The sequence below is a fragment of the Balaenoptera musculus genome, chromosome 2 (assembly GCF_009873245.2).
Source record: "Balaenoptera musculus isolate JJ_BM4_2016_0621 chromosome 2, mBalMus1.pri.v3, whole genome shotgun sequence".
Taxonomy (NCBI): domain Eukaryota; kingdom Metazoa; phylum Chordata; class Mammalia; order Artiodactyla; family Balaenopteridae; genus Balaenoptera; species Balaenoptera musculus.
Genome location: NC_045786.1, coordinates 134,218,576 through 134,224,575, shown reverse-complemented (window position 1 = coordinate 134,224,575; position 6,000 = coordinate 134,218,576).

Genomic DNA, 6,000 nt, shown 5'->3' with positions numbered 1-6,000 from the left:
CAGGGGGATTCTTAACCACTGCACCACCAGGGAAGCCCTCACGTGGGGTTCTTAACTAAGCTCCTCTGCACCTCGTGATGACTGAATTGGGATCTCTGGGTGAACATAGGAAAAGGAATTTTAATTTTGCCTGTGTTATTCTTACCCAAACATGTGCAAACCACTGATTAACTGCGTGGAAATGTAGGAGAGGCACTGCAGGTGAGTGATTTCTGCTTGGACTGTGGCCTCGTGATCCCCTCAGCCTTTCTATGGGTGTGGTTCACGGAGACTCAGACTGACAGTCACAATGACCAGGTACCAAGGACCCAGCTCTTGACTCACACTCCAGGGCTCTGCCCACAACTCCAATTGCTCTGTCTTCCTTATCCCTTTATTCTTTGAAGTCACAGCTTGGATCGTCCCTAATTTAAAAAAGAAAAGTACTTGAAAGTTTCCTATTCCTGAAATGACTCAGTGTTGATGGTGGTGCAGTCAGTAGAAGGGAAATATCACACCCAGCTCCTGGGAATGTAAACTGGTACGATCACTTCCAGAGGGCATTTTAGCAATGTGTAGTGAGAAACTATGAATTCTATTTCCAGAAATGAACCCAAGGGCAAACTGATTCTGTCTAAGACTATACACAAGAATATTGATCAGAGCCTTGTTTGTAATAGTGACAAATGTTCAACAGATAGGAAACTTGTCAAAAAACTTGTCATAAAATTAAAATATTAAGTAGTCACTTAAAATTCTGTTGTCACAAAATACCTAACACGTGGGGAAATACATTTTATTAAGTTAAAAAAAGTAGGGTAAAAATCTCTCTATGAATATAATAATTCCAATTCTCCCTCCCCCTGCCATACACACACACAAATTTCTCTGTTTCTATCTGAAGAGAAATATACATAGTTGTTAAGGATGATTATGTTTAGGTCAGGGGCTTCCACAGGGAGTTAAAAGGGCAGAACCCTGAGGATGACGTCACCCAAGTATTCCGTGAACTCGCATTAATCCATTGCCTTCATCTTCACTTGAGCTGAGATCAGCAAGCTTGAGTGAACAGAAACTTGGATTTGGAGTGGAAGAGGAAGTAGGCAATTAGAAACCGAAACGGTTAGTGCAGTGGCTCTCAAACCTCACTGTGTAAAAGGATCACCTGGGGAGCTGGGTTAAAATGCATATTCCTTCTAGAAAGTCACCACTTACAGAAATTTCTATGTAAGAGATGGGGCTTAGTCATCTTCATTTTAATAAGCCCCTGATGTCATTTTGCTGCAGGTGACTTGAGGGTAGTAGTACCTGGAGGACGAATAAGCCAGAGAGAGAACCCCAGAGGAGGCCTAGGGAAGCAAAGCGTGCTGGGAAGCTAGGGTGAGGGGCAAAGAAAGAGGCATCAGGTTTTAACATGCTCCTTTCAGTTCCATATAAACCAGGACTATTTACTGTAGTGCCAGGGCTATTAGAACAGTCTGAAAGCCCTTTGTAGGCTAACCTTGAGGACGTGGTTATCATTTTAAACATGATTTCTAATGGAAAATGTGTTTCAAGTTTTCTAACTCCCATCTGAGCTTTTGGAATTCAATTTGTTCCGTTTCCTGAGGACTCTCTGTTGTAACCACCATTGCCATAAGCCTCCCAACCCCGATGTAACTCTTTAGATGCCCTTCCATTTTTCACATTGATTTTAGCTCATTTATCAAAACAGAAAAAAGGATAAATCTATTTTTGACAAAAAAAAAAAACCCAGATATTCACTGTTAAATATAAGATTACATTCAATCCCAAGCCAAAAAACTGTGAGTTAGATTTGAGCCTCTATTTTTCCCTTTTGCAAAGAGCCTTAGATTTTTGCCTTTTTGGAAAGAGATAGTATGAGGAATAGGGAGGAATGTAGCTTAAAAATTCTGATCAGCTTCTTTAGATTTAGTCTTGAATTTGGAATCATCCCTTAAAATTTTATAAATTTCAGATTCAATAACTCTAAAGAATAAATTATTGAACAAATCCCTTTTGACAGACATGGAGTAGGAAATAATAAAAACTGCCAACGCTGAATGTGTACACAAAGAATGTGCTGTTGTACAATTTGGTGGTAATAACAAGTTGTTTAAAGGAAAGTTCAGATGTGATTTGGAAACAGGTTTGAAGGTGCTGGCAATGGGGTGAGTTAGGACGGCAGTTGTTCCCACGTCTGTCTTGATTGTGTACAAATGGTGAGATTAAAGAGGCTCCTAAGGTGCCACCCTCTCCTCACGTTTTAATTCATTTGCAGAATAAATGAGTATAAAAATCAAAATTATGGGCTCCAAGAGCTGAACTAGATGGTCACAGTTTGAACTACCAAGGACAAAGGGAGCTTAGATGAGATTTATGATGCTTCAAACTTTAAAAACACAAAACCCTTGGTTCAAACAACCCTTTGCTGAAGCAGAAGCGGAGTCCTGGCCCCTCAGTCCTTTGAACACCCCCAGTTAGACATTTGTATCAGGATTCTTCAGTTCCAAGCAACAGAATCTGACTCTGGCCAGTTTTCAGAATTGCTGGGAAAGCTGAAGAGCTAAGCTTCAGAAAGGACTGGACCCAGGGAAGCTCCTGAGTTCTGGGAAGCAAGGGCTAATGGCAGTCTCTTCAGGGATTGTCACTGGAACCAGGCTTGGTGTTCCTCAGCTCTGATTTGCCTTGCTTGGGTCACATGACCATCCCTTGATCTAGGGGTGTGGGAACATTCTGATTGACCTTCTGGTGGAAGAGGATGGTTAGCAGAAGAAAGGGGAGTGGATAGTAAGAAACTAAAATGTGTGTCCACTACAATAGTCCTTTGAGGTCTCCTCCAGTCACAGGATTCTAGGACTACTGTTCCATTATCAGAAAATTCCACTTGCAACAGTGAGCCAAAATGACCCCAGGGAGCTAGCTGCAGGCTCTGTTATAATTTCAATTTTTAATCTCAGAGAACAGCATCACCAACATAGGAAAAAAAAATTAGGTGTATAATAGCAGTGTCTTGCAAATTTTTTAAATGGAATATTTGTTAAGGTCTCAGACTTTTTGGTCAGATTATAGTTGAATTTTGTGTAACCTTGGGTAAATTTCTTTTCCTGAGCCTAGATTTCCTCCTCTGTAAAATATATGAGTCATTGGGTTTTTATTGGGTTGTTTTTATGACGAATGCTTATTACAGGGCCTAGCCTTAATAAATGGTATTTATTATTATTCTAAAATGAATTTCCTCTCAAATGTTAATCATGAAAATTTATACAGTCATATTTTAATGAGTTCATTTTCATAAATTCATTAAAGTTTAGAGACGTGGTAAACAGATATTCTTGATTCTCAACAACCAAGCCCAAGGGGACTAATGAAATGAATGGTAGCAATTCACTGATTCACTAAAGCTGCAGATTTGTTTTCCATGAACACAGACATGTCATAGGGATTGTGTCCAGGTATGTAGATGGTATTTATATTTGATAGCAACTCGGGCAACATGGTATAAATATTATAAATATTACAAATCCTCACTCCGGGCTTCGACATAATGGCATGGAGACCACATTTCTATAGAATTTTTATATAAAATCAAAATCCTGTCTATCCTCTGTCCTTTGGCAAATGGGAGAGGTTGCTGTGACTCTTTGGTACGTCACTGTGATGACTAAAGCACAGATGCTTTTCAAGCCAACCATGTGTCCTGGGAGTTATGAAACCACATACTTCCGGAAGCAGCTCTCTAAGAAGGATTTTAAAACAAAGAGGTGCTGAAGTCTGGGGAGAGAATTCCACTCACTTAGTTCATCACAAGCACCTTATTAGGAATGGGAAATGGGGAAAGGAACTGTTTCTAATGCAGATTTACAAATTATCCTGGTGTGACTAGAATTATGTCTGAGAGAGAGAGATTCCTGCACCTCCACTGAACACACTTCCTTCCTCTGGAGAGTGTGAGTTGGAAAGTTTACCCTTCCCTCCCAGAAACAAATGCCAGTGTTCAAAAGCTCAGCATTAACCCTCCAGAATTGCCCCATCCTATTATTTCTAAAACCAATGAACCAAAAGCATCTGTTGGCCATGTACCTACCTATCTTTTTATGTATCACCTTGCTGCCCACTTGACCGCTCAGAAGAAAAGGGTGATTCAACACTTCTAGTCTCCTTGGGAAGACATGGAAACACATGAAATGGTAAGACCAAGCAAAAATCAGTATAAAATTAAACCTCATCTCTGCAGCTCGCAGGCCCGGTGGGGCTAGACAGCTTTGTGAATTTTGCTGCACGTGTGGTCAAACCCCTTGCTCAGCTGGAGGAGATTTCAATCAGCAAGCTTATCTGTACCTAACGGAACAGTGTCCAAATTTGTCACCAGGCCGTTCTCAAAGGAACAGGCAATTTGTTGAAGTCATTTCGGATGCAGGAAATCCTGTGTTTACTACCTAGGAAATACTACACAAAGGTTGGGATTTTTTTTCCCCTTGTAATGCTCTTTCGAATTGACATTTGGCAACAGAGACGCTGCTGATAAGGAGAACGTTGCTCAGGAAATGACAATACGGTGATAGCTGATCATACACAATAGGCCTTACTTCTTTGTCCTGGTTCTCAAAGTTAGTTGATAGAATCGTTTCCTTCAGGGTGTCCAGTCACTCACACGTTCATGTTTTGAGTGCTGATGCCTTCAGGGAGGCACTGTCATCTCCCTAATTGTGTCTAAAAGGATGTAGGAGAGAAATGCCTTGAAAATACTGGACTCCTCTGCAAAGTTGATGGAGAATGTATAAGAGGTACAGTGAGAATCACTAGGTCTCAGTTAATCCAATTAAATCAACTAAATGGACATGAAGTAGGTCCTTTCTAAAGTCACCAGCTTATGCAATAACGTCTCTACTTGTGACTGAAGAGCTTCCTCTAGTCAGAACATCAGAGGCTGCAGACAAAATCTGACAGACGTTACACAGCATGACAAAGATGTGTGGTAGTATATTTAAAGGAAAAAGACATCAACAGAAGCAAGAGATAGGGCACCCAGAGAAGGGGTGAGTAGATGTAGAGTCATTAGAGTGTATCCAGCACTACCCAGGAATTAAAGGTCTTGAAGATTATAGTCCCACCAGCAAGGCTGTAACTAGAGTGGGCAAGGGTTCCTCCTTTAATTAACTTAGCTGTGAGGCATCCCTTTAGATTACTAATTTTGTTTTCTTTCGGTTTATTTTGTTGTTTTCTCATTTTTAAGTTAAACTTTTAGTTCAATTTTAGTCATTTCTGTTGTTAAGAAATGAAGGCATGGGACTTCCCTGGCGGTCCAGTGGTTAAGACTTTGCCTTCCAGTGCAGGGGGTGCAGTTTCGATCCCTGGTGGTGGAGCTAGGATCCCACATGCCTCATGGCCAAAAAAACCAAAATGTAAAACAGAAGCAATATTGTAACAAATTCAATGAAGACAAAAAAAAAGTCTACATCAAAAAAATCTTAAAAAAGAAATGAAGGCATCAACAGACATAACTTTGCCTTTGAGTACAGTTTGGGCTGTATTCCGTGTGTAGTAGCTATAGTTTTATATGTAGCAATGTTATCTTCATTATTTTATAGAGTTGCCACATTTAGCTAGTAAAATATTAATATCCCCAGTTAAATTTCGATTTCAGATAAACAGATAAATTTTTGGTGTGTGTCTCAAATATTGCATGGGACATACTTATACTAAAAAATGATTATTATCTGAAATTATAATTTAACTGGGTATCCTGTATTTTATCTGGCAGCCCTATTATAAACAGATCTTAGATGTAGTTTTGGTTAACTTTTGACCCAGTATTTCTTGGAAGATTTTCTCCCCAAATGATTGTGATATTTTTTGTTTTAACTTTTATTATTAAATTCTGCTCTTTTTGTGTATGTATGGCTTAATTTTAGGAATGTAACCATAGATGAGTGGGTCTCCACTGGGAGAGATTTTACTCCCCAGGGGACCCTTAGCAATGTCTGGAGACATTTTTGGTTGTCACAACTTGGGAAGGTG